Here is a 15,962-nt window from a genome sequence, read left to right on the forward strand (position 1 = left end):
ACTCATCAGACCAAAGCACAGATTTCCACTGGTCTAATGTCCATTCCTTGTGTTTCTTGGCCCAAACAAATCTCTTCTGCTTGTTGCCTCTCCTTAGCAGTGGTTTCCTAGCAGCTACTTGACCATGAAGGCCTGATTCGTGCAGTCTCCTCTTAACAGTTGTTCTAGAGATGTGTCTGCTGCTAGAACTCTGTGTGGCATTCATCTGGTCTCTAATCTGAGCTGCTGTTAACTTACAATTTCTGAGGCTCCTCATGTGAGCCAGTTTCGTTGTAGTACTTGATGGTTTTTGCGACTGCACTTGGGGACACATTCAAAGTTTTCGCAATTTTCTGGACTGACTGACCTTCATTTGTTAAAGTAATGATGGCCACTAGTTTCTCTTTACTTAGCTGATTGGTTCTTGCCATAATATGAATTATAACAGTTGTCCAATAGGGCTGTCGGCTGTGTATCAACCTGACTTCTGCACAACACAACTGATGGTCCCAACCCCATTAATAAGGGAAAAAATTCCACTAATTAACCCTGACAAGGCACACCTGTGAAGTGAAAACCATTTCAGGTGACTACCTCATGAAGTTCATCGAGAGAACACCAAGGGTTTGCAGCGCTATCAAAAAAGCAAAGGGTGGCTACTTTGAAGAATCTAAAATATAAGACATGTTTTCAGTTATTTCACACTTATTTGTTAAGTACATAATTCCATGTGTTCATTCATTGTTTTGATGCCTTCAGTGAGAATCTACAAATCTAAATAGTCATGAAAATAAAGGAAACGCATTGAATGAGAAGGTGTGTCCAAACTTTTGGCCTATACTGTATGTATGTGTTCATAGCAGGATCCTATGTCAGTGACGTTGTCTACAAGCATCTGCTATGTATATCTAGAATTTATAGATCACTGTCTTTTGTAGGCAAAAATGACTCTCCAGGACACTGTGCACAGTTCTGTAGCTACACCACTATGAAGCTTGAAAGTAGAGATGTTCCGATACCAGTATCGGTATCGGCTCCGATACTGCCTAAAACGCTGGTATCGGTATCGGGAAGTACTGGAGTTTATGCACCGATCCGATACCACGTAATAAAGCCCTAAAGAAAATTTACATTAAAGTAGTTTATTTATGTTCTTTTTCCGTTGACTGACTGTCAAACTGGAGAATAAAAGAAAGTTTTGGTGCATTCATTGTTTGTGTTTGTTCATGTTTCACAAAGAGTTTAACCTGAGCCAGACCGACAACAAAGATAGAAATCATATCAAATCCATACAGGGATAGTAGTATACAGCTGTTAAAACATAATGAAATATAAGACACCCTGGTATCGGATCGGTACTCGGTATCGGCCGATACGCAAGTTCAGGTATCGGAATCGGTATCGGGAAGCAAAAAAGTGGTATCGGGCCATCTCTACTTGAAAGCAAGGCAATAATCTATCTAGCCACCATAGACAAATGTCAGACATTTTGGAATTCAAACATCAAGGAGAAAGAGGCTTTTATCCAAACTGTGGACAAGCTCTCAAAGGAAGTCAAGGTAGTTGAGATCTGCACGGATGCTCATGTTCAGATCGCAGACCTTTTGAGTAAGTGGTCATCCCATGACATGAATGAAAACCAAATTTAGAAATGCAGATTGATATTTTTTTAAATAACATGATGCCATGACTGACTCCACAGACCCAGACAAAAGCAAATACAAGGACCTTGCAATACACCACAGCCTAGACATGTGGCATGGTGCCAAAAGCCTGGCTAAAAAAATGTCCACTGTAAGTTTGATGTATGGTCATTCAAATCTGTACTCATCCCATTTCTGTTTCAATGCATTGACCCATACCTGCCAACAAGTATGTTAATCTTTTATTGGCAACAAAATCTTCATTGTTTTGGCCAGCAATGCAATGGATAACATTTGTTAATGTAAATGCATTTGTTGTGGTTTCTGTTCATCTCCTCCAGGTAGCAAAGGTAAAAGGACAATCTATTCTCCTCAACTGGTTGTGAGGCATAGTCAACCATTTCTGTTGGTTTTGCAAGACAGCCAACACAACTGAGCAGTTCCTTGTAAGGAGAATTAATTTTATTCCAATTGTAGCCATAAAGCTCCATGAAGTATGTGGTCATACTGTATAAGCCTCCTGTTTTGTATTTTTGTTTTATTTTGCTCAGGCACATTGGGATGGAATTCTCCACCATGTTTGCAACATTCACACCTGGGAATTGGGAAGCTGCCAACATGATCATCTTGGAGACCAGCAGGGGAAGCAGTGTATAGAGAGAGATTCAAGGAGTCACAAAGCACTTGTGGAGATCATCTTGAATAAACGTTGGCAGAAGGATGTGCATAAATATCTGCGTTTCAGGTAAAGTGTGAGGACATGCATTTTTGACATAGCTCTATGCCATGTTGTTCTTTGTGACTCCTCTCACTCAAAGTTTTCATTTATACAGATCAACAGCGCCCCTAGAATCCTTCCAAATAGATATTCTTATGCATGTCAGCAGGCGTCAAGCCTTCTCTTACCGAGTGTATGAAGCAGGAGTTTTCCTTGCGGCACTGGATTATAATTTCCACCGCAACCGACCAGCAATCAGGAATGCCAAGGGCCAATGTAGGTTTCCTACATGTTTTTTTCTCATTGTAAAGCACACCTACAGACATGCACTTATTCAGAAATGCAGTTGTTTTCAAGTAACTACACATTAACATCAGTTCTGAAGTTTGCCCCATTATCATGACCAAATTTCCTATAGTTATGTTATGTTTCAAACGGAAATACAACAAAAATGCAAGAAGGTACAGTGTGTACGCACTGAAATCTGAAAAGGGCTATGAATACATCCCGGACCTGCAAGCAAAAGTCATCAAGGCAAGAGTGGCGAGTAGAGTCGGGATGCCTCATACCAGGACAATGAGAGAAGATGACCCCAGAAGGCTAGGTCTTCTGCCACCCATCCCTCCACCACCAATGTCGTACAGATGCAAGTCAGCGAGGTCTTGGTATGTGTCATGTGTGCATCCTTTGACTAGAGCCCAGTCACTTGTGTGCACTTGTCTAATTGCACTGCACTTCTTTCACAGAATCGGCTCTTAACGCATCTACTGACCTACAATGATGACCATGGCCGTCATGCCATTGATCCCAATCCCTGCTGAATGTGGGACCTGCAAATCCTTTTCACTCAATATGGCACTAAAGTGATTGATAATTTTGAATAAATGTAAATAGTATGTAAACAGTAATACATCTGCATTGCCATTTTCCACTTATCATTGTTGCTCATTTTACTTCTTCAAATTGTACTGGCCCAGTGACTCGCCAGAAAATGAATGCAGCATACCTGTACTCCCTGTTGTCATCACCTGGTTCCCTAATCTGGCCTAATACTGTGATGTCGGCTCTGTACTGCTGGTGGATCCTTAGGACGCCTTCATCCAAACAGTACGGTCTAAATGTGGCAGAAGGCTTACGCAGTCTTGGCCACAACATTTGCTCTCTGCATCTGTTGGCATATCTGTACAATTACCACAGGTGCACCACGGTAGTCCTGGGACCTCCACAGGTGCAGGGTGACCTTGTCGGCGTTGGTGCGGGAGATCGGGGTTCAATTCCCACTGCGATACATCAACCAATGTGTCCCTGAGCAAGACACTTAACCCTTAGTTGCTCCAGAGGCATGTGACCTCTGACATAAATAGCAATTGTACGTCGCTTTGGATAAAAGCGTCAGCTAAATGACATGTAATGAAATGACATGTAATGTAATGTAAAAAAACTAGCCCTGGCTGCTATTTCAAAAGTTGAGAGGTGAGATGGCGGTGGTCCTCCAGGCTCATGCCCTGCAGAAGGTGCTGGAAAGAAACAAAATGTGATGTGATCAGTTGTAAGGTTACATAGGTTAAATGTTAGTATGGTGGGATTAAAAACAATGCTGTGTAAATTGTCAAGGTTTTACCAATGGAGGTAAGAGAAGCTGATTAACTGTATAGCTAGATAATTCTAAAAACAAATAATCCCCAATGATTAGGAGACTAAGGCTCTTGTTTTGACAAGGGTATGACAAGATATATATGGCTGAAAATACTATGGTGCACGTTATTCTACTATTAGGCCGTAGCCTACACAAACCTGCGTTTCTTCTCTTCTCTGCCCTTGGGAGCTCCTCCACTCTCTCCTCGTCCTCTCTCGAAAACACCTATCTTCGGGACCTTGTAGCAGTTCCAGCTGTCACCCCTCTTATAGACGTTGCACGTCTTTGTCATGGGATGGCTCCGGTTCTCTCCGCGGCAGCTTCCTCTTCTGTCGCTTGCCCTGCTCCTACCGCATGCAATCCACCTCTGCCTCTCTGTCCTCTCCCTACTCTCTCTCCTCTCCCTCGTCCGCGTCCTCTGCCTGTCTCTACTGTCGTTGAATCATCGGATGATGATCTCTGACTCTGTTTGCAGAGAGGAAAAAATGTACTTGGGTCTCGACTACCTTGATATGTTCAACATAGCAAACCAATGGCGATTCTGATCTAGTTGGTCAAGTTCGTCAACACAAGAAACAAGAGAAATGCTGTCAATCAATGATGACAGCTGAACAACTGATTTAGGGCCAGTTTTACATTTTTAACTAACACAGTAATGGTCGTACTGAGGCTGTGAGAGCTGATTTCTGTTCAGCGGACGTTTGGCCATGTAGGTCAAGTGACCCATGAGATGAGCACCCTGCACCTGCTGCTGGTCTGTGAAAAAGGGAGGACGGTCACATTTCCAACAGCAACGATACAACAACGATTAAAATGCTGGAATCTGTCGATTGAGAGGTATGGTAATTTAATGTTTTGTTACATCGTTGTTCCCTCTGAATGTGTAGGAAAACTTTATCTAGCACTAAGTAGCAGCTAAAAGTCGAACTACACGGAACTAGCTAGCTAGCTTAGCAGCCTGCAAACCAAGTTAAGCATTGAACGTTAGCATTTTGTTTTTTTAATTGTTATTTGGATACCGCCATGAAATATGAAAAGCTATTTTCTGGACTGAAGACTGAGGGTGTTTGTTTGCAGATGTGTGTGTTCAATAGAGCTATGTTATATTTTTGGCCAACCAGTGTGTGAAATATAGTGTGACAGTCTAGATTTATGTAGCTATAACACAAGAACAAGTGGTGACTTATTTATTTGCTCTGTGATTTAAGGGCTGTTTAAAGACTTTTTTAAACTTTTAAACTTTTTTTAAAGACTTTTCTCTTGGAGATAAAGGACTTTTTGTTTGTATCAATTAGCTCATCTTCACAGTTCACATATTTTTAGACGTTTAAATAGGCAGAGCAAATTGCATTCAAATGCCACAAATGCTTGAGATGCAATATGTGTTAATTGTGTTATTAAAAGTGAGTGGTAGTTATGTAAAAATAAACCTTTTGTAGATCCTATAAATAGATATAATTAGGCACATTGTTGACAACACCTGTATTTTGCACACTGATTCTAACCCAATTTGACAATGATCCTGCTTGCTAGTTATCGCTATTACTTCAAAGTGAATTGACGGACTGATTGAGTGATTGAATTACATTTCCCCCATGGTTAGGGTTAAGAGAATAGTTATGAAGAGAAGCAAAGATATTCAGAGCTTCTTCAAAAAAAAAACAATAGTTAAAATAGTTGTAAAAGACAGAAGAACAATAATAAAATGTGCATAATACATACATACATGTGTATGTATGTATGTACATATGTATGATGTGTGTGTGTGTGTGTGTGTGTGTGTGTGTGTGTGTGTGTGTGTGTGTGTGGCAGAACCACCAGCCTATTGATGTCTCAGATCTCTGTGTATTCCCACAGCTGACCAGCCACACCCAGAGGAGGATCCAGCAGTGTCTGGAGCTCCACCTGCTAAGCATGGTATGTCAAGTTCTGTTATGTTCACATATGTCATTCATGAACAGTTACCTGAAGTTGTCGTGTACTCTCATACTTGATTTAATTTAAAAAGGATGGTTTAATTTTGCCCAAAGTGTATGCTATTAATTTGCTAATATACAGCAAACCCCACACTTAAACATAGACAATCTATTCTTTAAATCTCAATACAAAACATTATGAAAAGACAAAGGAAAATGTGTGACACTAATCTGTCCACATACAGTCTATGGGTGTAATGGTTACATATACATATAATACTTCAGGTACTTCATCTAGTGAGCAAAGTGATTCAGAGGGCATGTCAGTAGGTGATGGTGACAGCAATGACAGAGAGGCTCCTCATGTTGCACAAGTACATGCTGCCCCACCTGGACCTCATGGTATGTTGTGACATTTTATTTTTCAGTTTACATGACATTGAGTGCCTTCCATTTAAATATCATGGAAGTTGTAATACTGACCACAAATTCACTTTGTAATTAATCATTTTGAATGAAACTTCATAAAAACTGAAGTAAGGACTGATCACGATTATTTATAATTTACAGACGTTTCACAGTCCAGAGCAGCAGGTCCTACACAGCCTCAACTTAAAGTATTTCTGCGAACCGTGCAAGGCAACAGGAAGAGGTCCTTCAACAGCAAGTGGTATAAACACCACCCATGGCTCAAATACTCCCAAAGCCAAAACTCCGCCTACTGTTTTGCATGTCGACATTTCTCTTTACCAAACACCCCAGCATCTGTATTCACATCAGAACTGGGATTTTCCCATTGGAAAAAGGCAATGTACAAAGATGGATATAAAGTACATGAAAAGTCAGAGGGTCATGTCAATGCCATGTTTGCATGGGGTGAGCACAAGAAGGCAATACTAACAGATTCTTCCATACGTGATGCCCTTAATGAAGCATGCAACAAGAAAGTCCAAGAGAATCGAAAATATATTAAAACAGTGGCTGAAGTACTTCTTTTGACGGCAACACAAAACATTGCACAACGAGGTCACCGTGAGACAGAAGAGGCAGATAACAGAGTAAACTTTCTAGAAATTTTGGAAATGATTACAAATCATGACCCAGTGGTACAGAAAAAATTGAAGGTAAAGCAGAATGTCAAGTACACAAGCAGTGTAATTCAAAATTAAATCCTAGAATGCTTAGCAAATATGGTCCGTGTGGAGATAATTCAGGAAGTAAAGGAAAGTGAAGTGTTCTCTGTGATTGCTGATGAAACCAAAGACCTGAAAAGAAGGAGCAGCTCTCACTGGTACTTAGGTACTACTACAATGGCAGAGCACAAAAGTTTTCTTGACTTTCAACAAGCCACACGATTAGATGCAAAAGGACTCAAGGACAAATTCATCCACTGTTTGGAAAGATATGGACTTGAGTACAGATCCAATCTTGTTGGACAAGGTTATGATGGAGCATCAGTAATGAGCGGGAAACACTCTGGAGTGGCAGCCAGAATAAAGACTGACGCAAAACATGCAGTTTATGTACACTGTTACGCACATTGCCTGAACTTGGTACTCATCGATACGGTCAAGGCAGTCCCAGAGGCTGATTGTTTTTTTGCATTACTGCAGAAACTTTATGTGTATATGTCTGGGTCCTATGTTCACCAGAAGTGGCTGGATGTGCAAAAGAAAATGTATGAAGGTCAGCGAGTTGCAGAAGCTCAGTGACACGAGATGGGCATGTAGATACTTGGCCTGCAGAAATCTAATGGACCGATTACCTACTGTACTTCGTGTTCTGCATGACATTGCTACAGAAAATAGTGGGGAAAGATCTGTAGATGCTCGAAGTTTGCCAACTCAGCTAGACCTAAGCTTTGTCAGTCTTCTTGCAACCTTTTGAAGGCTCCTTGGGGATGCAAAGGTGCTGTCTGACACCCTCCAATCTCCTTCACTTGACCTTGCCATGGCAGTGGATTTAGTAAGTGCACTCAAAGACTCATTTCAGGAGTACAGAAGTGAAACATTTGTTGACAATCTGTGGAAAAGTATTGTAGACACTGCCACAAAGTGCAATATAGCCATTGAAAATGTAGAGAAAAAGACGTCTCAAAACGTTAATTTCAGACTCGGTGGGTCTGTCATAACCTCTACATTGGGTCAGCGCAAATGTAACGATGGTGACAAGGATTCCTTTAGAGGACAATCTTCTACCCCATTGTGGACACCATACTTGGAGAGTTAGACAGGCGCTTCTCCAAAGACAATTGTGAAATAATGAGAGGAATACAAGCTTTGGACCCCAAAAGCAGATGTTTCCTTCAAGAGGAAGCAGTCTTTCGCCTGGGAGAAATTTATGAAATTGACTCTGAAGATCTCAGTCATGAACTACACCAGACAAGGAGGCTTTTGCAAAGGAAACCGCAAAGTGGAATGCCGAATGGATGAACCCAGAATTTGTTTAATGGTCTTGTTTTTTTTTGTAGTTAAGGTTTGCTTGGTTTATGTTACAACTGTTTATGTACAATTTTCACAAGTTACATTATGAAGAAGCAGGAGAATGAGCAAAAGCAAGAACTAGCTACCTCTATTGCACTTTGTTACTATTATTAGAATCCTCTATTGTTCATGAGAGTTTGAAGGTTTACATAACATTACTTCATAGTATATACTTTGTTTGGAGTTAAGGTTTGTTTTTTGTTACAATTGTTTATGTATATTTATCATAAGTCAATTTATGAAGAACCATCTTAACTGCTTCATCAGGGCCTTGGACATGAATACTGTGTGTTGAAAAACTATTTTTGCACATTTTCATACATCACAAGGAATCTTATAGAATGACATTCAGTCATCAGGCCATCCTCTGTGTTACCTGTATTGTTACCTGTTTGCTTTACTAATTTAAGTGCCATCTTGTGGTTAAATACAAACACACCTGGCAAAGAATAAACCAAAAAATTCAAATTCCAGTATCTCCAACAAATTATATCTAAGCTAAATAATAACATAAACTAAGCATGTAAAGAACAGATATTTTTGTTTTTTTCCTTACAAGCTTAGTTTATCTTTTGCTTACAGATTCACTTTTTAATAAGGTCCTATCTTTAAGCATTTTGGTTTGTTCTGTTGCCTGGATTGCTGTGTTTTTATGTAACCACAAGATGGCGCCTCAATTAGTAAAGCAAACAGGTAACAATACAGGTGACACAGTAGTGTTAATTTTGTCACCTATTTTTAATTTAGTCTTAGTCTTGTGTTAGTCAAGTTTTAGTTGACTAGTCAAAAGAGAACTCAAGGTATCTTAATCAAATTTTAGTTGACTAAAAGTCTCGCCATTTTAGTCAAGTTTTAGTCAAAACATTTTAGTCTTTTTTTTTTTAAATAAATTATTTATGATAACCATTTCAGTCAAATAGTTATAAAAATAAATAAATTATATAAAAGTTCTATAAATATTGAGCCTCTTCCTTATTTCACCAGTAAACGACAAAAACAACCACTGCATGGGAAAGGATATTTTACACTAAAATAAATGCAGCACGAAACTGGCGAGGCGTATTTCAAGTGAACGTAACATATGTGTTGTTTTTCAGACAACGGCAGCTGCAGACTGTCGTACATCTCGTGTTGGAAATAGAGACAAACCTTTACACCGTTTAGCTGTTAGCATTGTAACCGTGTTTACTCCAGCTGCTAACTAACGGTAGGCTAACGTTACCTGCTGCCAAGTGTAGTGTTAACTAGCTAACGGTATGCTAACGTTACCTGCTGCCAAGTGTAGTGTTAACTAGCACCCCGTGCAGCGATGTTTCGGTTCCCTCTAACGTTCGTTTAGGAGCATCAGAGAGAAGCGCAGGCATTTAAGTGGCACCAAAATCTGCGTTGCTATTCGGTCCGGTAGATAGCGGTCGTTAGGGCACCTGTCGGTGTCGTAGCACCGGGTCTCGGTAACAGCTGAATATTCTATCTCATGATGAAAAAGTAGAGAAGATTGTAGACGAAAATGAAGAGAGATTTTATCTCAGTTTGTATTTTATGCAAAACATTTTAGTCTCGTCTTTTTTCGTCAACAATAATGCATGTTAATTTAGTCTTAGTCAGCGTTTTTGGACATCGGCGCAGTCTCGTCATCGTCTCGTCTTAGTCATGGAAAAAAAGGTTGACGAACGTATTTAGTCTCGTCATGCAAAAAAGTGAATGTCAAGCCCTGCACACAATACCTGTTAGTAGATACATTCACTGTTTTGGCTCTCTGTGTGGGATTTGTTGTTAATAAGAACAATATCACCAGACTAATCCTTTAAAACTCAGCTGTGTGGGTGCAAGTAGCTGTAAGGGCTTAAATGAGGGAGAAGTGATTAGAGAGAACAAATTAGTAATTTTGTATCAGTAATGTAAGGCAAGTGATTCTGTTTGCTGATGGCACAAATTAGCATGATAAATGATTACTTGAGGTTAGTCAGGACATAATGTTCCTTGTTTGCATCACACACTGAGTACATGACCACATAATAGAAAGCCTGCCTTTTGTTAATGCTGTCCCCCAAAATAACTCCCTGAAAAGTAAAAGGACTTATTTCCAACATGATGCCTCTTCCAGTTCACTTGACATACTTTCAACTTGATTATGCAATGCAGTATTTTATTCTGTTTGTTCTATAATAGGTCATTATCAACCGGATTTGGCCTTTCATTTTAAAAATGCAATCGTTCATCCAGTTAAGAAGGCATCATTAGGCCCGTAACCCATTAAATAATTATGAAATTTGAGCGGAGCAGCTGCCTTCTTTTATGATCTGAAATGAGCTACTTGAAGACTAAGAAGTTCAGTTCAAATGTCTCAAACTTTCAGTTGACATCTCAGAAACTCATTTAAACTAGTATTCCTGCTCTCCATGACTCTGTTATATATGCAACTGCTTTTCATAAACCTCAAAAAAATATATATAATACTACTCTTATTATTGTTGCTCCGTCTTCTATTAGGCAGTATGACACATTTTGTCAGCCTCTTCCAAAAGTGTTATATATATAACCGCTTAAACCAAAAGCTACATGGTTGAGGTTAGGATAAGAATGTTGACTGTTAGTAAAAAACAGCAAATGAACAGTGGTTTACCACGTAAAAGTCACATGCTCCATTGAAATCCAAGGACTGCCTTTTTTCATTTAAAAATCCTTCTCCTGACCAAGAAAAGCCCACAATGGTCAGGCACTGTCATAGTGCCCACATTATGAAAAAAAACACTTTCTTGGATTTGGGGTGTTCTTTTGTGTCTCTGGTGCTTCCACACACACACAAACTTTGAAAAAAATCCATCCATGCTGTTTTGAGTGAGATCTGGTTTCTGAATGTGTCCTGCCTTCAGTCTCCTAGTGAGCTGTTCAAAATCGGCTCAGACTGTGACGTCACAGTCCGAAATGAGCTGGCTAACCACAACCATTAGCTCGTAGCGTTAGCATGCTAACACTAATGCTAACGCTAGCATGCTACGTCGTTCTCAATAGCAAAGCACTGCTACAACACACACAAGTTCACCATAATCTACAAAAGAACTACTTACATGTGCGCCCTCATTTAGAAGTCTCCCAGCTAATCCTGCCTTGTAACTGAAAAGCAGAAAGTTGAAAAATTTTGCGTTTACTTCACACAAGATCAGCCATTTTTCCCTGTTGCCATGGGAACGTTATGAAGTGACGTAATTACGCGACGTGAACTTCATTGAAAAGCAGGGTGTTGGAGGTTGAATTTGACATGTACTTTGAGTCTCTTAAGTTGGTATCCAATAAGAAAGCTATCTTTATATATATATATATATATATATATATATATATATATATATATTTTCTGAAATTTCTTTGTTTAAGTGCTCCTGCTGTCTCTATTAACGATTTTTGAAAGTCTGTATCTTTTGTATCTTTTATTTCCCTCTGTTTAAACTATTATTTTTATTTTTACTTTCATATTATATTATTTGTATATATTTTTGTATGTTATTTGTTTACGTATTGCGATGACTGAATATCTGTAAACTATTTTTTGAAATAAAGGGTGTAGGGGGAATCACTTTTTTTTCTCTTTTTCAACTTTACACACCCCGACCTGTGTAAACTGTGGGAACTTTTGCAAGTTCCCACAGTTTCATCGCATAAATATCTTCCATATTCCACCACATTTTTTAAGAAAACGTGCCGCATAATCAAGGATTTTTGCCCGCAACAATCACAAAAAACGCTGCATTTTTCTGGAAGGACTGACTTTAGACTTTGTGTAATGTGCTGCGGCCATTTTATGCTGTATTTTAAATTTAATTTGTATTTTGTAACTCATGTTTCTTTTTATTTATTTCTTCATATGTATTGTGCATGTGTGTGTGAGGCCTGTGTTTTAAGTGCTGTATAAATAAAGTGTTACTTACTTACTATTACCTAGTCTATATAGATTTGTGAGGACTATGGTTAACTGCTCCTCAGATCTCTGCAGGGTAAATCCAGACAGCTAGCTAGACTATCTGTCCAATCTGAGTTTTCTGCTGCACAACTAAAACTACTTTTGAACGTACACACGTTCCACCAAAACAAGTTCCTTACCGAAGCTATTTTGCGGGAGGCATCATTGCCACACCTTCCTCCGCAGTGCTGTGGAGATAGGTCTGGTAATGCGAGACTATCTATTACCCCACTAGAACACCGCACAATTAACAAATAGAAGAGGCTTCATGTTGGAAATAAGTCCAATCAGTTTTTAGGCAGTGTTATTTTGGGTGATCACATTAACAAAATGAAGCAGGCCGTCGAATAATGCAGGCTTTGTGCCATACACCTTTACAGCTACCTGCACCCATGCAGCTGAGTTTTAAAGGAGTAGTCAGGTGATATTATGTGTGTGTGTGTGTGTGTGTGTGTGTGTGTGTGTGTGTGTGTGTGTGTGTGTGTGTGTGTGTGTGTGGGGATTAGAGGGCTGCCTCAAAATGTTGCCTAGTGTTGCTCACGGGGGAATGTTGGGTCTCTGTTAATTGTTATGTTGAGTAGTATGGTCTAGACCTGATCTAAAATTGACTTGACTTCATCAACCCTTCAATCTACTCAAAACTCCTCCTGACATGATTTTGCAGCATGTAGCAATAGCCAGATGTCCATCCCAATGTAGCACAAATTTTAACTGAATTTCCATAAAATCAACAAAAGTAAATGAGTGAAATAAACCAATGAATGCACGTTTCCATCCACATCCATTATGTGATTATTAGGTGTTGGTTCATGGAGGAAAAGCAAATTATATGCAATAACAGCCTTATTAATAAATACCAACACATGGAATGATAATTAATGTCTCAAGAGGATAGATAATTATGCAGCGTGAACACATGAATGCGGAGCAGAAATGCTCCTTCATGCGGATACCGTGCACACGCCTGGTTTTTATGTTCATGGGGTTCGAGACTAATCAAACGCCATTGACATAGTGGTGGTGTAACAGTACGACATATTTACATGATATGGTAAAAAATAAATACAGAACAGTATAAATATGTGTGAGTGTGATATAGTATAAAGTGAGATGTATAGTACAGCTGTATAGAATATTATACATTAATAGTTTAGGAATACAGTAAGTAGTATGAGTATATTATAATATTATAGTAGTAATATAATATAAAACAATAGTATGGGGCATTTTTGTAGCTCATCTGATTGAGTGTGCGTCATGTGTAAATAATCCAATAAATAAAAAATAAATAAATAAATTGTATATAGTAGTATAATACAGTAAATAATAAAATAATAGTTGATAAAATAGTATAATAGTAAAAGTGACATAATAATATAGTAGTATAACATACTATTAATACTAATACTACTACTACTAATAATGATGATAATCATAGCATTATAACTATACACATTTGATTTGGCTACAAATTACTTAACTGGAGTTACTGTTTTGGGAGGCAAGAGACAATCAGAATCAATACCGCATTGATGTTATCTTTTGTGCTATATTCTGAACTTCAACAACTTCAAGAAGGTTACATTTTGCTATTGGAATCAGCCATAACCCGAGCTGGCATATTTGAAGTGGATGTGCTTTTAGGGTTAGGGGTAGAACAGTCATGCATTGCCTGACTTTCCTCCGCAGTGCGGAGGAAGGCTAGTCCACACAGCATGCTCTGGTTTATTGGCATTTCTTTAAACCAATCACAATCGTCTTTGGCGGTGCTTAGCGCCGGATGGAGCCACGGTGCCTCTGCTAAATAGCCTCGGGAAAAGAACTTGTTTTGGTGGAACATGTGTGTACGTTCAAATGTAGTTTTAGTCGTGCAATAGAAAACTCAGATTGGAAAGATAGTCTAGCTAGCTGTCTGGATTTACCCTGCAGAGATCTGAGGAGCAGTTAACCATAGTCCTCACAAATCAGCCGGAGGTTAGAACGCCAACACAAAGGAAAAGGAAGGAGAGGGATTTTCAGCCGTAAATTAGGGACAGTCGGTGGAATTTCCGGCGCAACCTAAACAATCCCAGAAATGAAACATCGTTGATATAGACTAGGAGTAGAGCATTGATTACAGCTAAAGAGAAGAACAACTCAATTAGTGGAACTGCCAACTCTACCAGGAAATGGACACTGGTTGTGTGACTTTGTGAGACTTTTCTGGCAAGACCCACTGCCGTTCTTAGCAGCGGATGCATGTGTTACCACATGGGTTGAAGAGTGAGTGTAGCCCTTTGCTGGCTATGTTGGACTATAGGCAATAGTGGGTAATGGCCCTGCAGGAATGGGACTGTTGTCATCAGCAGCTATCTGTAAATCAGCTAAACAGATTGGAAAGCAATTTGTAAGGATAAGTGGTTTCTGTTTTCCTCCCTTCTTTAGCCACTAATCACCACCTCTGTCAAGGCAGCCTGGAGGTTTGGGGGGCGAAAACAGGGGGAAGGCTGGTTAAACCGGAGTTTTTCCAGCTCTATCACACTTCTCTCTTACTTTGGTTAGAGACAAACAAAGGAAGTTCATGCAATCCAAAGAAAGCCTCAGACATACAAAGAAACAGGGATAAACAGTAAGAATAAACTGTGTTTAAAGGCATCAGGAGAGAGAAAGAAACAAGAAAAGTATCAAGTATTGTAATGCAGAACCAAATAAAAGCCATGTGAAAGGGAAATGGAAAGAGTGAATTTTCAATAACATCAACAGTCAAATTGAGGTTAAAACTTGGAGACTTTAGCAGGCTTTGCATCTTAGACCAGAGCAGTACTGAGAGAGGGAATAAATCTGACCTTTGCTAATGTCCATGTAAATACATTTGGAAAAGAGCAAGGTGTCTCAGGAAGTTGTCCCTGTGACTACTGCCGACTTCTGCCAAAGCAGAAAAATCTGGCACTCTGCAAGCATGAAACAATCTCCAACCTTGTTGGATAATGAAGATTGTAGAGTAAGACATTTCCTTGGACGGTAACATTTGATTCTCTCTAGTAGATGAAGTGGAAAAGAATGTTTCCAGAGGCCTTTCTCTGAACGTCGACGCTTAAATCTTTTATCAGAGGATGTGCCAGAGCCTCTTCTATCTCAAAACTTCCTGCGCTTACATCTACAGTCTCTTGAAGTTTGATCCTCAAAGGCACAAATCAGTCTTCCTCTGAAAAGCACATTTCAAACGAAGGACAATTTCCTCGAGTGTGTTTTTGAGGAGGAACTTTTGAAAAAAAAAAAATACTTATTTCCCAGATGAATTAACAGATCTGGAAAAATACCAGCACAAGAAAAAAAAAATCTTTTTGGGATTGGCTCAGAGGGTCATTGGAGAAGACCCTTTAACCCTTTTTCTCATCATTTAAAGGGGTGATAGAATGATGATATAGGGTATTTTACAGTGTTCCTTAAGGTCTCCTAATGGGGTATGTAACATTGGTTTGGCTGAAAATTGCCCAAATGCTATTTTATTAGGCCCTTGACTACCCTGTGAATATGGCTCTATTTGGAACAAGAGCTTTTCTTCCAAATATGGTATGCTCATGAATATTCAGAATGAGCTACGCGCTGATTGGTTTGAGCAAACTACATAGAAACACTTGGGAGACTCGACA

At 39.3% G+C, this 15,962-nt stretch overlaps 1 long non-coding RNA gene across 1 annotated transcript; it reads right to left on the reverse strand.

Annotated features, from left to right (window-relative positions):
* Positions 1 to 3,775: 3,775 nt before the first annotated feature.
* LOC114549877 (uncharacterized) lies at positions 3,776 to 11,483 on the reverse strand. The gene is made up of 3 exons (XR_003691603.1): positions 11,444 to 11,483; positions 4,135 to 4,441; positions 3,776 to 3,857 (listed from the first exon to the last, which is right to left on the reverse strand). It is a non-coding gene; the product is annotated as an uncharacterized LOC114549877 (long non-coding RNA).
* Positions 11,484 to 15,962: the final 4,479 nt, after the last annotated feature.

Source organism: Perca flavescens, chromosome 23 (genome assembly GCF_004354835.1).
Source record: "Perca flavescens isolate YP-PL-M2 chromosome 23, PFLA_1.0, whole genome shotgun sequence".
In the NCBI taxonomy this organism is placed as follows: Eukaryota; Metazoa; Chordata; class Actinopteri; order Perciformes; family Percidae; genus Perca; species Perca flavescens.